The sequence below is a fragment of the Anser cygnoides genome, chromosome 15 (genome assembly GCF_040182565.1).
Source record: "Anser cygnoides isolate HZ-2024a breed goose chromosome 15, Taihu_goose_T2T_genome, whole genome shotgun sequence".
NCBI classification, from domain to species: Eukaryota; Metazoa; Chordata; class Aves; order Anseriformes; family Anatidae; genus Anser; species Anser cygnoides.
The window spans coordinates 5,653,419-5,671,881 of NC_089887.1; the positions used below are offsets into that span (position 1 = coordinate 5,653,419).

At 45.7% G+C, this 18,463-nt stretch overlaps 1 protein-coding gene across 7 annotated transcripts in view; it reads right to left on the reverse strand.

Moving 5' to 3' along the window:
• The window catches only part of ELFN1 (extracellular leucine rich repeat and fibronectin type III domain containing 1), a 108,731-nt gene that overhangs the window by 52,523 nt on the left and 37,745 nt on the right, over nt 1-18,463 (reverse strand). For all 7 annotated transcript variants that reach the window (XR_010825082.1, XR_010825081.1, XR_010825083.1 and 4 more), the window contains one exon: nt 790-922. The gene's annotated coding sequence lies outside the window, so the exon portion shown is untranslated. The remainder of the gene's footprint in view (nt 1-789; nt 923-18,463) is intronic.

Below are 18,463 nucleotides of genomic sequence, written 5' to 3' on the forward strand. Positions count from 1 at the left end.
TTTCCATTAAACTATTCCCTTTTGTCCTCTTAAAAAGCATATTTTAAATAATAACAGTGCAAAAAAAAATTATACACTATCCAAAAACTCAACCCTGTCGACTGTGCACTTTTATACAAAAGTTATCTCTTTCTTTCGACGGATTGATGAAAACCCTTTTCATAATGTCAAGGTAGAGATGAGAAAGAGGGAGAAAATTTCTCAGTGCCCAGCACAGACAGTCATTTCAACAGGAAACACATGGCAAACTCTAGGCTTAGAAAACTAAATTACAGCACCAACGTGAACCTGATGTTCTTTTTCTGCTTTGTAAAACACAATTTTGTACAAGTTGGGGTGGAGGTACACATTGCACTTCTCATCTGGGGGAAAAAAATGCCATATTCCTCACATCTTAACAGGAGAATGTGAATTTAAGCTTAAAAAATAGTGTTATATTTATATAAATATACATTTATATATATAGCCATGATAACTTCCACTGCCACCTCTCTTTCAGGAGCGCAGCAGCCACAGTTCAACCGTTTGGGTTCATGAGGGCTGTGAGAAGCAATGTGAGCAGCACAGCCCTGGATTGCTGCCCGTGTCTGCACCAGCTCCTTTGGGAAACAAATGCTGTGAGGGTCCCCTTCTTGCTTGGTTCCTGGGGAGGATTTCCAGGCACTTGAACCCTTCCCAGAGGGACGTGCCCCATCTGCACAACCCCCACCGCTCTCTCCCATGCCCAAATGTCTCACACCAGCCTATTTTTCTCCCTCTGGAGATGCAATTGGAAAGGTCGCCCCTTACCTTTGTGCCCAGGCGTCACCGCTGGCTCCTGCTGAAGTCATGAACGTCTCCTAGCTGTTGTCTGTCGGGGCTGGAGGCACACTGGGCACAGCATCGGGGTCCTGCAAGATGGTCACCACACCCAGCACGTGAACTGCAAGGAAAGAAATGAAAACATAAGAGGGAGCTTCTTCAGGGGTACAAAAGCCTTGGTTACATGAAGCTGTCCCAGGAACAGCACAGCTACAGTCAGAGACACAGGGACCAGATGGGTACGGGAGGAGGAACAAGGAGAGGTACCACAGTGAGGTCAGCTGCTCAACTCAGAGCTCCACTCACCAGCAGAGCAGGGACTGTAAGAAATGTTGGAAGGCGACTTGGGACAGAAGTAGGAAGAGTGGGACAAATGCCAGATGGGGACTGAAAGGGGTGGGAGAGGATGGGTAGCTCTGGGATGCACGGGGAGATGGCATGGACAGGTATTAGGGCAGAGCTCCTGGAGGAGTGAGGAGCCACCAGCAGCACCAGCCATCCAGCACAGACAGATTTTAATAAGCTTAGTCATCCTTTCACGTGGGGATCAGTCTCATTATCACATTTTTAAATCTTAATTGTGTTTTTATTGTCCTCACTGCTCACTTCTAACCTCCTCTCTGTTCCTCTTTTAGTTTCGGATGCCTGGCTGGCCAGGGCTCTCTGTGCTCACTGCTGCTGTCAAGCTCCTGCCCACCTGTGACACGAGACAACCAGCACAGCAAGAAGTGACACTGACCATAACAGTCCTCATCTCCATGATACTCGGCGTCTTGTTTTATTATCATCAACATAATAACAATAAGAGCAATATTAGCAACAAGCATTTTATTATTCCTCCTGTTATTATTGTTTGGACGTGACCTAAGAAGTATTTCAGAAAGACAGCTCAAACTCAGCGCAAGATCCAGGCAAACAGGGCAGTTAATTAAACATCAGAGTGATGGACAGAGCCTAGAAGGCTATCAGAGCTGGACAGCCTTTGACAAGTTGGTTGAGAGATGGATGGGTCTGGGACAAGTCCCAGACCTCTCCCCCAGCAGAGGCAGAGCCCTGCTACCTACACGGTTCTTCTTCTTTAAACTCAGCATTGCTCCCTGCTCTGTCAAAGTTTTCCTGGAGAAAGCTGCCTTCCAAGCTGCACTACTGATCATCATCTTATTTGGTGACTTTTTGTTACCTCCAAATGATGCAGAGAAAAAAAAGAGCCCCACTGAAAAGCATGACAGTATTTTTTTAACCAGCATGCGTGTGAACTCACAGCAGGCAGGATTTTTTTTTTTTTCCAAAAGATTTCTTCTCCTTTTTCCGAACTAGACATTTGCAAGAGAGGCAGGCAGAGGACAGTGAGCGGGGAGAGAGAATGGCAGCCGGAGGGCATTACAAAACTCCAAGAATAAATATTACAGAAGGAAAGCAAGCCCGTGACAGATACCAGGCAATCTGTAAGTCATCTGGAGAGTGGAAAACATAATAGACTAATCAATCAGGTAGACAAAGGGTGAGAAGTGTCACAGAGAGGCAATAGGTAGTTGGAGGTCAGTTATGAAATATAATCTCTAAATTGGAGAGAGAAGGACAGTAGCACAAGAACAATGACAGGTATTTGAATGCAGGTAGGCGAACGCTGGATTGATTTCCAGGAGAGCGAATGTCAGATGAGAATATTGTGGAGGTAAGAACAAACACCCTTGCATTTCTGAGATGGGGATATATTCCGTACAGTGAGAGGCAGAGCTGGTGAGACTTGAAAGTGTAGCTCCATTTTGGAAAATGCTGTTAGAAAGACAGATGGTGGGATTCCCTGTTGCTTGTTCCTCTGGGTTTTTGGGCAAATTTTGTCAGGTCGGAAAGAAAAGAAGTGATGCTTTTCCTAAGCATAAGTCCTGCAAATACCACCTGGGATCTGGAAGTCAAGCCAGATCCCTTCTAGCTTGTGCCTTCTCATCAGTGATCCTGGCATGAGTAATCTCTAATCTAGTTAGCTAAGATGCAGGGAAGCTGCACACTACTATGCAAGAGAGATGGGGATTCTGCAGGTGAATTTAATTATTTCTTCTGCGAAGAAAGTGGGAGTTAATAAAGCACAACTCACTCTCCATTAGCTCTCTGGGCCGCGTAGTGACAACAAGAGCTCAGGCAGCATCGTTCACTCTGCTTGCTAAGCTGAGCAGGTAGATTCCCATTACACCCAGCAAAAGCTTGACTTAGCATGAAGTCATTTCTACCGACACTTCTCTGACCTTAACTGTGTACTACAAAGGTGTCACACAGTCCTTCTAACAACAGCTAGACCCAAGCAATTAGAGCTGAATGAACAATTCATAATGAATAATCTCTTTGGCAAACTCCACCTGATTTTAGGCTCATGAAATGTTCACACACACATTGCAAAGTTCTCACATTTGTTTGTTAATGGAAATAACTTGCCATTTTTTCCCCTGAGCAAACAGCACCCTAGCAGCCCATCGAAAACAATCTGTATTCAGCACGCAGGCTGTGCTCGCGGGCTGTGCCGGCCACGTGGCGCTGTTCAGCTCCCACGCTGGGTGAAGGACCCCAGTGGCTCCCAGAACTACACATCAGGACTGCTGCTTCTTACGTCTGAAATTTCCTTTTTGCCAAATCTGTCAGCGTTAGCACATGGCCACAGGACCGAGTAACAGCCAGGGGCATGGGTGAGATGGGAACGGAGTCACCGAGCGCAGCCTGAAGAGCCGAGCTGGTTCCACATGTGGAGCTGAGCTGGTTCCACACGTGGAGCATCCTCGTCCAGCCTGGGCAGGTGGAATGGCCCCACTGGGTACTCTGCCCTTTAAATGTCAGTGAGGGGGGCATTTACACATGAAATACCACCCTGAGGCTATTTGGTTGTGCTTCCTCTACAGCTGGTGGGGAGTGCTGGGTATCTCCAGCAGCCCCTGGAGTAGTGGACACCAAGGAGATGGAGAACCTGGAGAGCTTATGTTGGAGAACCTGGCTGATTCCCTTAAACTGGGTGCTTAGCACTCCGTGCCCACCATGGGCTGGGCCAGATCCTGACGAGAAAGGGGCAACGGTTGGCAGCTGAGGAGGTGACAACTCGCCCTGGCTGGCAGTGAAGCCGAGAACAACGTGTGCTCCAACAGACTGAGACGTGCAGGGAGATAAGAGAGCACGGGGCAATAAATCAGGTTTTCAAAGCAGAGCATATTAGGAGATCAATGGGACAGATATCAGACTGAAGGAGCAAGCTCCAAAGAGATGGGAGCAATTCTGTTCCTCCTCCTTCCCCCTGTTGCTAAGGAATTTTTTTTTCCATTTAATAACATCCTCATTGTTTTTAAATGAGCAGCAAAGCCAGTGGGTTCCACGTGGCATTAGCAATGTGTTTGTGGAAGGGAAAGCAACTGGCTCCTACCAGGATTTGATAAAAGCCTCTCCAAGCTCCGAGTGATTTACAGCTCGGGAAAACAAACACGGACTGATACAAATGCGGAGAGAGGCACCGACGGCACCGACATCCAGGTACACTCAATTACCAATTCATCAGCCCAAGTGAACTTGAAGGGCTTTTCAAACTCTACACGGCTCTAAATTAAAGGAAATCTTTAGACGGATAGCATTCTGCGATAGCGGGAGAGGCAGACTCATTTGCTGAGCTTCAGCTGGGGAGAAGGACCACAGGCGAGGGGCAGCCGGCAGCTCCTGCTCCTCGCATCGCACCCGCACGCACACCTCCCTTCCCGCTCACCCCGCCGTGCCCCGGACCCCCAACAGTCTTTTTTTCTTGCTTCTCCTTGAAATCCTGCTTTTGCTTGCCCTGGAGGTATTTATGGCAAAGCTGTGAAAAGAACCGATTTTTTGGATCATTGGCTGGAATGAAAAAAATGGAGGGAAAAAAAATCACTATACAGTGACCCCAAATTAGAATTGCCCTGGTTCTCTGTGGCAAATATATATATATATATATATATATTTATATATATATATATATATATGGTCAACCAATTGTTTAATTCAATATGAAACCAACTCATGGGAAATGCTTCATTTTCCCTCCATCCCCTGCCTAGAAATCCATTTCTTTCACAAGAAGAGATGATTTACAGCTTCCCAGCTCCACGCTCCAGCAGCACTGACACTAACAGGGCGTTTGATATCTCTCCCTGCTGCATGAAGCCCCCTCGGCAGTGGGTTTCAGTGCTATTGTAATAAAAACTCAGAGGCAGCTAGGGATAGCGACAGCATCATAGGAACTGAGAGAGAGCCCGGCTGCTGAGAGGCTGTGGGAAGCTCTTTGTTAATTGTTCATGCAGAAACTGTTTTCATTTTGGTGCCTAATTGATATCTCGGGGAAACGACGTCTTCCAAAAAGGCAGCACATCCTCCCCGGCTGTGCCCAGGTGAGGGTCCCCATGCCCCGTGCTGCCTGTGCTGAGGGGCATCTCGATGTCCCCAGAGCAGCCCTGCAGTCCCCGTCCCCTGCCCCGTGTCCTCATGCTGCAGGACAGGAGAGCTGATCCAGGGCAGGAGAGGATGGCAGGGTGGGTGCTGAGCTTGGCCGCCTCTCAAACCTTAAACCTCTTGGTGGTGTTGCCAGACACCAAGGAGGAAATCTGCCTCTCCTTCTTCCCTCGACTTCTGCTTCCTCATCACCCCTTGAAAGCTTTCCCCATAGGGGCAATCTCCCTGAGAGCTGCATTTCAAACACAAAGCCAAAAGCCCCTTAGCAAGGCTCTGTGTTCCTCCAGGACCTCATCTCGTCCTTCACCCCACTCTTTTTGCTAGCAGGAGCATGGGCAGGACCCATGGGGAGAGTCTGGCACCACGAGATGCCCGTTCACCCACCCTCAGGTCTGGGTAGGGATGACCCACGTCCCCATGGGAGCTGCCAGCACCATCCTGCCTCCCTCCTGATGGAGCATCCCACTGGCTATCCGTCCCCTTCCCTCCTCTTTCCTTAGGACTCCTCTAAAGACAACAGCCATTGCTTACGCACGCGGCTCCACGGCTGGCTCTGGACTATTTAAGCACAGCAGGCATTTTAATTATTCACATCAAGCACGCCTTGCTTGCTAACCACCCTCTGAAGCTGTCCTAGCCGGCGTGGGGGTGGAGAAGAGCCCTGCCAGGCAGCTTCCCGTGGCCCAGGCCTGGGGAAAGCCTGAGTCTGCAAAACAGCTGTGACCGGGTGTTGTCACCCGAGGTGACAACGGAGGTGGCACGGGGACACTTGGGTGAGGAGCGCCCTGGCAGATCCGCCTGGTCCCACGTCCCTCGTGTGGCTGCTGTTACGGCATCTCTGGTGCTCTGGACCCGGAGCATCCGCTGAAGGTTTGCCAGTGCTGTGAGCTGCTCTGCCCCATGCTGGTAGATTGGCTCTTGTAATATTTTAAGGGCACTGGAATTACCAAGATGCAAGGAAATAGATTGGTACTTATAGAGCACAGCTGGGCGGCTTCAGACAAAGACAATAGCGGGGATGGCATGCTTCCTCGCTGCCTTGAGCCGCTCCCAGGGTTATGTGCAAAGAGCTGCTCTGGAAATCAAGCCCTCGCCACCCCGCAGCAGCATCTCTACCTGCTTCTTCCTTCCTGGCACCATCAACAATATTTGCTGGGACAGCATCTGCTCTGATGCACTTCTGACCCACAGACTGCAGGGGGCCAATCCTTCCCTGGGCCCTGGTGCCAGGGCCTTAAGGCAGAACATGATTTTTTTTGCAAGGGGAAATAGCTGCAGGAAGAAGAAGGACGTCCCACCGACATGGCTGGAAGAAGACAGCTGGTTGCTCCTTTCCCTTGGAGGTCACTCTCATTTATTTCTCTTATTTCTGACAATTATTAAATGGCTCTTTTGCCTTGCCTTTGCTCACCATCGCCTTGATATATATTTGGAGGACTTCCAAGAATATTCTTGACCTGCCTTCCCCCACCTATGTGTGAGCAAGAGCCTTACCACGGGGAGCACCGAGCTTCAGGATCCTTCTCCAGCGGTAACATCCCCTGGGCAGGGCCTGCTGCTGGGGCAAAGCTCCACTAAAGCACATTCCCCCAGCCGCAAAGCTGGGGTCTTTGAGCCTCCTGGACTGTTGGAGCCAGCCCCTTTCTTTTTAACCTATGTGGTTTTCAATGCTAATTTCCAGCACATGCCCAATTCGAAGCTCTAATAATGAACAACTGCATTCTTCCCTTCCTTCTGATTTCATATTCATGAGTCAGGCTTTCCTGGCACTAAACGTAAATGCTAAACGGAAATCACTGCACAGTGACATGTCTGTGTAGCTTCACTGTCCATTTATTTGCCTTTTCAAAGAGCTGCTGTGTTAAGCAAACATCTCTGCCTGGATCCTATCTGGGGGAGTTTGTCTGGTACGGCATGGTGCCTGCCGGGGTGGGGGAAGCGACTCCGTGTGATGGTGTCTCATAGCTCTGTTTTTGCTTCAGGGTATTTCTTGTACAATAGTTCAAGCTCAGTGAATACCTCAACCTTTTCTTGAATATTTGCTCGAATCTTGGCAGGCTGCGCTCAGAGCTGACACAGCGAGGGCTGAAGCAGGGATCTCCCAGAGTGAACGGCATCCATCGCTTAGGCTCGGACAGCACCGTGTGATCCCGCGGGCAGCAGTGGGCAGATGTCTTGGCAGGGGAGGCCAAGAGACACCTGTAACATCACTGGGCAAATTATTTTTCCTGGCAAGTAGAAAATTGACATACTCATGCCAAAAAAAAAAAATAATCCTTTTCAGGACTCAACTTACTGCCTGCCCCCTGAAGAGGGGGACAAAAGGTATCACAAAAAAGGGCATGTTTTTTATTAACCATAGTAGTGAAACCATATCAATGTTTACCTTGCAAGACTATGTCTTCATGTTCAATTGAATCTTTAAAACAGGCAATAGCAAACAGAAATGGCAGCTCTGTGCTTGTCCAGTGTGAGAGGCTGTGCCTCCTCTCAGCTGCCTCTACCGCAGCCTCTTCAGGGGTCTGTGGATGCTCTGCTCTGCCTTATACTCTTCTTGCTTTTTCCCTTTCCTTCTGCAATTATCCCTTGACTTTCCCTGTCTAACTTTCCCCAAATGCTTTTAAAAAAAATGAGTGCACAGGGAGGCAAAAATGAGGAAATATGACATCGGAAGTGAGGATGAGAGATGGACTTTGGACCGTGAGAAATGAACTCACAAATGGGAGCTTCGCAACCGACCAGCTGAAGAGTTGTCCTCCTGCTCATGGAGGACATGCAGTGTGGCATGTATTCAATCAAAGTAACCAATGGGGACCACATTCTGAATATTATCTACGTGGAACAGGCTCCTTGTGAGGAAATTATGCAGCAATATTTAATGACGGCAATGATTCAGCAAGTAATAGGAAGAAATAGTCCTTAAACCATCATCAACTTCCCATGGACAATTCCCAGATGGGACTGAGGGTGAAAACCCTTTCATTAAAAAGCTATTCAGTTATGGTAAAACTGCCATATGTGTCTCACTGAGACAGAAGAAGTCTGATTGTCAAAAGTGACTTCATCTTGAAAGCTGCAGGGAAATCGGAAAGCTGCTTCGCATTTCAACGGGGGTTTTGAAATCTGTCTTTAGGGACCTGAAAGCATAGCTAGATCTCACACAGCTGAAGGTGTCTTGCAGCTGGATGTCTAGGTTAAGGTAATTGTCTAGACTTCTTTTATCATCAGTGAACAGAGAGGCACACCAACCCCCAGAGAGTGATTCATTCTTCCTGTCTTAGACATCTATTTTTGGATGGGATGAATTACATTCTGGAGGTGTTGAACTTTCTCTACCACTATGGAGGAGTCTAGATGATGAACTTAGCCTAGACACTTAACCTTTGGATTACTAAATTAGGCCGTGCTTGACTGGTGAGAGCAACCCGAGTTGTGGCAGTGCGCTGTCACGGCAATGGTAGGTTGGGAGCGCGTGGCCAGTGCCTACAGGGAGAGGATTCGAGAGAAGCAGAGCTCTCTGCAGGCAGGAGATGGACAAGCAGAAATCCCCTCTCCTCCTGATGGGCACACACTGCGGTGATCATAATATTTAACTGAGACCTGGAGATGCTCTGGTGCCTGATCATCTCATCTAAATCATTTGTGTCACATAAAAGTCACAGATCAGATCCAATCCTTTCCAAAGCATCACCTGCAAGTTGTAATTTTGCAGTCCTGGGAAGAAAGTAAGGACTGGGCTACATCTGACTGTAGCCTTTCAAAAAGGCCAAGCCTTTTACTGAGTTTGGGCTTTCCTGAGATTAGCACTCCCAAATATCCAAAAATCAACAAGTTCTGAAAAATCAGATGTATTCTTGTACCCATCTTCGCATTTTCAAGCAGCCATGTCTTGCAATTTTAAGGGTTTGGTTACCACCTTGAGAGCTATTTTGTACAGAAATGTCTCCATTCTCAGCTTTGCTCTAGGCTGGGATCAATGATAATAACCTACAAAGGAGAAGGAGCTATGTGGATGAGGTGGACACAGTATAACCACTGTGGTTGAAAGACTCCTTTTAAAACATCAAAACAGAATGTGGAGACAAGAGTGGTGTTAGCTGTCCAATTCCTATTGCTAATGCAACTCTAAAAGTAATCCCACTATTCTCAAGAGGGCTTCTCACTATGAATCTTCCAGAAACCAATGAGATTATTATTGCCATGACTGTAGTGGCTGCCAATTTCAGTCCTTTCGGAAAGGATCTACACACGTCTCAGAGCCATCGTGCCAAACTCCTCCAGCTTCCATTGCTGCAGTATAGCACGGGCAGGCTATCTGTGCAAAGCCCAGAACTGCACAGGACTGCAGGAACCCCATAGGAAAACCACACATTGCCACTTCAAAGATCAACATGAGAAAATGAAATAGAAATAGGGGAATAAATGGATGGAGGGGTTACCAGAGGAAGGCCAGACTGCCATTCATAAATAGCTTTCTAAAGGAAATACTTGCAGGTGGTTCTGAAGAAGCAGTTAATCTATGAGAAGCATGTCAGAGCCCTTCTCCGAGTCCAACAAACACACAAGAGGAGTGCAAATAAAATTCAAGAGGCTAAAGACAGAGGTGGAGTGGTTTTTTTTCACTATACAGAGTAGTGGGTTTGATTCACAAGGAGAAAAATGTATGCTCTTTCCTTGGTTGTACTACTGCCGGAGAGAATGCCAGAGAATGCAGCTGATGACAAAGAGCTGGCAGCTGGAAGCCCAGGGGTCCCTTAGGAGCCAGGGAAACAGCTCGGGGACTTCGGTTCTCTATACCAATTGGCTTGCACCAGTCCGAAGAAACAGTGCTTTTCCCTGTCTTACCTGGAAAATCAAGATGGATCATGATTATTTAAGGGGCTGTTCATGGTGCTCATGGGAATGTGTTCAAGAGAGGGCTGAGCAAGACTTCGGCTCAGTGTCTGGCAGTAAAAGTAACATAGATGTGCGGGACTGTGCAGCTATCTATCGAGATACACACACGTGCATGACACACACACTTCTCACAACCTAGTGATATAAATTAGATTGCTGTAAATGGAACAGATTTACTTAAAGACAGCCCAGGAGGACGGATTCAGCGCTGATGGCTTGGTTTCTCCTTTTCAGCTTGGTTTCTCTTTTTCTGCCTGCTTCAGCCATTGAGTGACCTGGGACAAGTTTCTACAGCTGCGCCTCAATTTCCCCATATTTAAAAACAGGATAATGTTACTGTGAAGTGTTGGAGATCTCCTAAGGAAAGACACCACATGAGAGATTTTTCTATTTTAAATCCTGAAAAGTGCTAGCCAAATGCTAGTTCCTGAATACAGCTGGTGAATATATAAGAAATCGATTTCTGCAGAAGACTACATCATTTAAGTAAAAAGTCAATAATCATCTTACATACCAGCATTTGAATATTTGATCGAAAACATTCAGATAACAGAATATTTTTGGTTCAGATTGTTCTCTGGAAAGCAGGGAAAACACAGCATTAGACTCAGTATTAAATACTATGTTGACAGAGAACACAAATGTCAGTATGACCATCTTAGAAAAGATATTTTAGAATATGTAAAATTAAATGACTCAGGATTACTCATGATGTTATCTTACAAGAAGCAGTGAAAGCTCTTATTTCAGGAAAATTCTTGGAATTGCTAACAATGTAAAGAAAATATAGCTACAAAAAACTTCCTCCCTTGATAAAGAAATACAAAGCCTTCAAGCTCCAAAGAAGAACGCTGTAAACCACAAGCAAGAAAGAATACTAAAAAGTCTAACAGAAATCTCAATACATAATCAAGGGAAAAGGAAAAATCACAAATAAAAATGGCCAAATGAGATTTCCATGAAAGGGGCAGTAAGATAAAAGAATTTCATATGCCTTCTTACAAGGGAGCTTATATATATGAACAAAAATATGGAAATTTTTCAGAACAAACGCAAAACTATTTAAATAAGAGTATGCAACTCAGTCAGGGAAAAGACAAAAAAAAAAAAAAAGTCCCAACACCATGCTATCAAACCAATGCTCAAAGGGCTAAAAGTTTTTTTAATTCCTGGCAAGGCTTGTGACCAGTTGGCTTTGCAGTCAGGCAATGCTAGGATACTTTCCCACCAGAAAGTCACATTTGAACAAAACTGAAATTTCTCCTGACACAAATTAGTACTGTCAAAATCACATATAAAAATAATAATATTAAAAGAAATATTTGAATAAATCAAACTTTTCATTTCGAGACTTCTGGGGAGTTTTTCATTTCTATTTTTAACACAAAATTAAATCTTCAAACATTCATATCTAAGCGACATCGAAATTAACGTGAAATATTCTTTCAAATTAACTTAATATCATTCTACTCAGAACGCAAACAAATGACAAAATCTTATCATTTCCTGTAAGCTACAAATTCTTATATTATTCCATTGCTAAATTTTTAGGCAGGTATCCATTTGAGAATTTGTACCAAAACATAAGAAAAAGGTAGACTCTTGAAAACTATGTGCTATGTTGTCATTAATTTGAAATGAAACAAAGGGAAACCTACCAGCAAACATGCCTTCAGCCCACAGAACCAGACCAAGATATTAGCACCAGGAATGTCATCTGTTAAACACCCTCAATGCACAGTGAACTGCATCCACTCAACCTAAGTTTAGAAAGAGGGATTTAAAAATATTTTGGGGTACAGTAAAAGCATCTGACAGTGTAGAGTGGCCATTCCTTGTGAACATTCCCTTTTTTGTCTGGATTTGGTGTATATTTAGAAATGCTATAAATATCTTATATTTAATCAAATAAAATAACGTTTTGATAGATGATTCACTCATTTAATCTCCCCAAAAGGAAGGCTGCAGATAAGGCTGTCTGTTTTCACTGCATCTGTTCATCTGGCAGAACAAAATAATTTGAAAAACCAGCCCTTTCAACCCAGATGCTATATTTCCATATTTCTGATGCCATCCTGCTTCCAAATATTTCTTTAGATTTACAAGAATTAACTAGTGTACAACAGATAACGGGTTCAAAAATAAGTACTCAAAAAAGTAACGATTGCATGTGATGATGACTTGTGAATCTCAAAACAAAAGCTGTAATCTTCTGTCCATAGAGATAAAAAAACAAACAAACAAGTAAACACTTATGGGAGAGATTTAATTCATTGAAAAGTTTTATCCCACAGGGTGCTTTTTCATAAATTTCAGAATTAAACTGCAACTTAGAACAAAGTATGCAGTTTCCAACTAGGTAGATAATGCAACATTTGTATGGACTCATTTATTCCTGATGTCTACTTATTCTGTTAGTTACTTCAACAACTATCCAAGATCTCTTTGATACTATGAAAAATGTTCAAATATAATTATCCTTTATTTTTAATTAATAAAACCTATTATATCAAATATATCACACTTCAAATAAAAATACTGTCAGAAGAACAATGGATATGTGGGACGGAAGTTAGGTATAATTTGTATCAAATCCAACTGGAGAATCCTTCCATCTCTCTAGGTCTTTTCATGACCAACTGTAAGGAATCTGTCCACAAGAAAAATCTGTCGTATAAGATAACACCAAGCTTGTGCTGACCTATACCAAATGGAGTTAATTACATCAGTGCAAAGTTTGTACAAGGTATAGAGCAAGGGAAAATGAACTCTTTAAAAAAAAAAAAAAAAAGATGGTCACAAGATACAAGATAATACAATTTTCCACAATTATGATCCTCCTATTTTCTCCTAAAGAACTCGATCATCAGGAAAACAGCCTAGAAGAAGACATTACACAAAGTACATAGGATTTGTGCTCTAATAATCATTACATGGTGTAGTCAGGGAGTCAGATTTTAACTGTGATCTACTGAGCTGAAAAGACAGGTTTTAACTCTGCAGAAGTTGGATTGTAAATTTACAGACTTTTGGAGCGTGGTGACAGGCAGGAGAGCAAAAGAAGAAAATATTTGTCAGTGCATTTAGCATGACTTCTTGACAGCATCGAGCCCTAACTGCTGTCAAGATTTTTATAGACTTAATTTCAAGGAACAGATAATAAAAGGAAAAAAACCAAAAAAAGAAAAACAATTAAAATGAGTAACAGTGAGAGGGCCCTCTTTGCCTATACCCCTTATTATGTAACTTTGCAACTACAAAATCATATTGTATTGAAATATTTCTGAGCAGGGGAATTCTGCTATTATCAGGCAAAAACTATAGGTAAAACCCCTGGAAAGACTGAGTTAAAAAAAAAAATTAACCATCAAGAAAGAAGCAATTGCCTTCACACTGGCAAAAATGGATTGATAAAATAACTTGATCAAGTAGCTATTGCATGTAATTTGATGGCAAGGCTGTATAAAACTTAATATAGCTTCTATTGTGCCTCTTCCAGATTATGGTCTTGATGTTACTGACTCGTGAGTAGCGCTGGAGAAACTGCAGTGTGGAGAGGAGCTTCCAACATGTAATTTGGTTTTGTCCTAAAATACAGACATATTGTCAGGAAATAGTAACTGTTACCAAAAATACTGCTGGAATGAAAAATATTGTGTTCTCTCCACTGGAAATAATCTTAGGAGAAGAAGATACCAAAATAGCTAGCACTAAAACACAAAGTCCCTGCAAGGAGAACATGCCCTGATTCAGCAGACCAGGTAAACACACAGGAGCTCTCCCAGGTGAAATCACGCACACGCGTTAGGGTTTTAAGCACGTGCTTACGCCTCCCTGGAGGCAGCTGGATGCGTGTGGCTTAGTGCCCTGCTGCCTCGGCTGGCACTGGGGATCCTGCCACCTCCCCATGGCACTTCGGAAGCTGTGGCACCAAGCATGGGGCAAATGGAGACCTGAGAGCAAAATTCATCTGAAAAACAAGCTGAAGAGCTGTAAAACTCGGCGGTGTCTTTTTCCTGCAAAGCACAAAATGAGAGAGGAGTGGGAGAATGGAGCATTTAAGATGGGATCGAAGAGACTTGTAGCCGGACAGTTTGCAGAGCTGAGAGCTTGTTGGATGCTTTGATTCTTAGCCTTGTCCCAGTGCCTGCAGGGGGGGACAAATCCCTCTTTGAACCCTCCTAGACATGGAAAACCCAAGTGAGGGGGGCAAAAATTAAGGGAGCAATTCCACTGCAATCCATGGACACGGATTCTAAGTCTGAAGGTCCCAAGCTTTGTGTTTTTCAGACCTCCACCTCCACTGGTAGCCTCCGTGAGCAGATCACGGATGGAGGCCGGACTGAGGTGTGCGAATCTCTCGTACCTGACTGCAGCAACCTGTGACCCTTCCTCACACAGGAGAAGAATTGCTGCCACTGTGAACCTTAGATCCAAGGACAGACTGTTAAATATTTACTTCAAAATCCGAGTTTTCATTTTCAGCTCTTTGATCTTTTCTTTTTTTTTCTCCTCATTCCTCATTCTTGAGTATTTAGCTCCATCCCACAGCTCCTGAGTAAATGTGTTAAAAATAAAATAACAACCAGGGGTGGGATTTTCCAAAGCGCTCGGCACTGCCTGCCTCGATTCTCTTTGAAGTCAGCAGGAGTTTTATTATCAACTTCTATGGGAGTGGTTAAGCCGATGCTACACATCGCGAACATGCATATTCATGAAGCAAACAGCGTTCGTTAATGGGACATGGATTCCAGGGGCTGATAAGACTTCCGTGGGAAAGCTAGTTGAGAAAACAAGCAGCACCATGAGCACCAGAACTAGGAAATCCAGCTTTCCTTCAGCTTGATTGACACGGGCACCAGAGCAGGTGTGTGTGCTGATTGAAGTCCTCTGGGTGGGGTGCCGAGATGTGAGCTGTCTCCCGAATGGATTCACCAGCATCCCATAAAGGCTCTGTACAACATGGCAGCTTTTTCCTCAGTAGAAGTAGGGCATCTCTCTTCTACCTCTGCCTGTCTGCTCAAACCTTGAGGGAACTTGCTGTCTGCGAGCCCGCTACCTTCCATCAAATTCGGCTGGAATTGGGCAACGCACTTAAAAGCTGCTAGGGGTGCGCACATGTATGTACACACTCTGTGAGCAAAAAATCCACATTTTTGCAGGAAGCCACATTAAGGCCTCTCAGAATCAATCTCAGAAGAAGTAAAGGAGGCGATTTCAGACCAGCTGACCAGCAAAAAGCCTCAGATGGATGAACTGTGATCCTCTGAGAGTCTCAGCTATGGAGAAGGTGCTAAGAGAAGGGCAACCCTTGAGGAGAGAGGATGTAGACAAGAGTGTGGTCCTTGGGAGGACTCATGAAAATGGCTGCCGAGATAAAAGTACATTCCAGATACGAAACTGATGTATAAAAACATGGCAAATTTGCTCAAAGTACTCAAAATGTCTAAAAAATGAAGCATTTTATAAGGCACATTTTTTGGGGATGGAGGCTCAGCACTTCTGGAAACCAGGCCATTCACAAGCATATTTGGCTGTGCAAAGAAAATGAAGGGAAGCAGCAGCAGCGACTGGTCCCCTTGGCATCAGGACTAAAGCAGCCCAAGAGGAAGACAGAGAGTGCTGGATACGGTCCCCAAACTCCTCTCCTATGTGAATCCAGACTCCCAGAAACAAAGCCTGGCAATGAACCTCCCCTGCCAAGAGCAGCCTGCTGCCAGTCCAGGTGCTCCCACGCGCTGTCACTGCCTTTGGCACCAGGGATGTCCACAGAAGAGGATCGATTCTCTCGCCACCCCACAATTTCCACACCGCTGACAACTCAGAAAACAATTCAAGAGGGAATTCAAAGGATCTGTTGAAATTTCAACGAGGAAATCTGAGTGAGCGAGCATATGTAAATAGAAAGAATGAGTAGCACATAATTACATCAAATTGTTACTTAGCAAGGGAAGTAAATAACCCAAAATATGCAGAGCAAAAAATGGCGATGAATTAGAACTAATTACTTAAGGCTAATTAAAATAAGAATGGCTTGAATTGAAATATGTTAATAGCATTGAACCTGCCACCTACGAGGGAATTTAAATAAAAATGATAATGTCGCTTCAACCTTCACCTGATGGGGGTGGGAAGTCGGGATTCAGAGCTCAGTGCTGCTCTGGGGGTATTTATTGACAGCAGCAATGCATTATTTATGATTACTTTTGGATCTGGAATTTTCTGGTGGGTGCAGGTCTCCTGGCCACAGGAAGAAAGAGATTGTCTTGGATAATGGATGTGGGGACAGTACCGCAACAGGCCAAACCTAAATCCCTCGAAGACGAATAGATCCCGAGGTGCCTCCTCGTGCCAGGAAGGGCTACAGCTGAGAGTAAAAGAGAGGCACAGAGGTAATGAGATCCTGGGGAAGGACAGAGAAACGGAGAGTAAGAGACAGAGGGAGCGAGCGGGAGTGGAATAGATAGGGAGAGCCTAGAGCCATGACAAATTATCACCGGCTTCAATTACATGAGCCTGCCAGGCTATGAAATCCGCCAAAGGTCACTGGATTCCTGTCTTTGCAATTAAGAAACAAGCGGCTCTGCCGGCTCCACCCCACGGCCCCACTGTCTTGTTCCGCCCAGTTCCCCCGGGTCACACCGGGGATGGAAGCCCCGTATCCCTCTCCTGCCGTGAGATTCACACAAAACCCGTGGCGCCATGAAGGGGATGCTGGGTGGCGCACAGGGCAGCGACGCAGCCTTTCTGTTTTTTTCCAGGCATCCAGGTTGGCTGTTGAGCCAAGCAAGCAGAGGGCTGGTGCCAGGCCTGGTGCCAGCTGAGGCATCCAACTGGATTCCTCCTGGACCTGTGCAGTTGGGAGAGGTCGCAAGCCCAGGGACGGTCGGGTCCCTGCCTGGTGGTTTTGGGATGCTGCGAGCCAGCAGCAGAGGTGTTGCAGTCACAGGAGCCCTGCCCTGTCTGGAGCAGCCTTCCCGGCACAGACCAGCAGCTGAGCCTGGGCTGCAAAAACCGCTCGATAACATTGACAGCATTGACAGGTTCCCCGAGCCCTGCGCCGGTGACGGTAACAAGCCTTGGATCAATTGCCCAAACTGCAGGCTGTGACCTGCGGATGACCACCTCAGCGTTCGACTTACACCAAAACCCCAGCCCAGACGGTGGGATATATCCTAGGAAAACAGCCTAGCAAAGCATGCTGAGGGTAAATCCATACCAGGGCAGCTGTAGGTGATATCTGCTCCTCCAGCTTCCCGCACAGAAAACATCACCTCCTAGAAAACCACGCAGCAGGGTTGCAGCAAGACGAGGACCCTGAAAACCTTCTGCAAAGGTCCTGGCATCGCCGCCGCTGCCTGCTGACCCTGCGCCTGCCCAGGAGGGAAGCCCTGGCACCGGCGAGGACGTCGTCGCGGCAGACACAAGCAGCCGGCTGCGCGACGCTTCCTCTTTGTCTCTCTGCTCGGTGTAATGAATCCTGCCTCCCACTCAGAGCTGCTAAGTAAGAGAAGTTACTGTGAGTAATCCCCACTTTGGCATCTTCTGCTGTAATCGCAGAGAAATCACATTAGATTTTTTTTTTTTTCCTAGGACAAGGAGAAATTCATCAAATTGCAACCCAGGGAGAACACACGAGAGAGAGAGAAAGCCAACAACAACACACACGTACCCTGCAAAAATCCCAAAGTTGACATTTACATTTCAAACACTTATAACAGCTAAACAAATAACAGTAATTATATTATTTGCATACTTTGTTAAATAATTGTTTGTTAGGTAAAGGGAGCTTGTGTGTGTGTGCGTGATGAGCGGATGCTTGCAGCCCTGGGGAGGCAGAGCAGCTGCTCCTTCCCTTCCCAGGTGCCCCATTTGTTGCACAAAAAGGTGACAAGCACCCCAAAGCGCCGATCGGGGTGGGCTGTTGCTGAGAGATGGGAGGTGCAGGTATGAGGTGGGCTCTGGAGGATGAGGATTGGGGTATGAGCCCTCCTGAGCTGCCCGGCAGCCCCATCACCTCCCCAGCACATGCTCCATCATGAGCACCAGCCCTCGCCATGGCAAAGCTCCCATGCTCCGAGCGCTAATTTAGGACTGCAGAAGTCCCTGAGAAGAAGGAGAATTTCCCCTTGCATCTGCAAGAGCATCTCGGCTTTTATCCCTTCCTGCTCAGCTCCTCGGGCAGACAGCTAATTGAAGGGTTTTACTTTCTTGCAGCCCAGCAAATGCCTTTTAATCTGCCCAGCTTTCCCCATGAACGGTTCTCTCCTGTCTATCCTCTCCTCTTCCCGTTTTTTTTTTTCAATAGACCTGGATGACG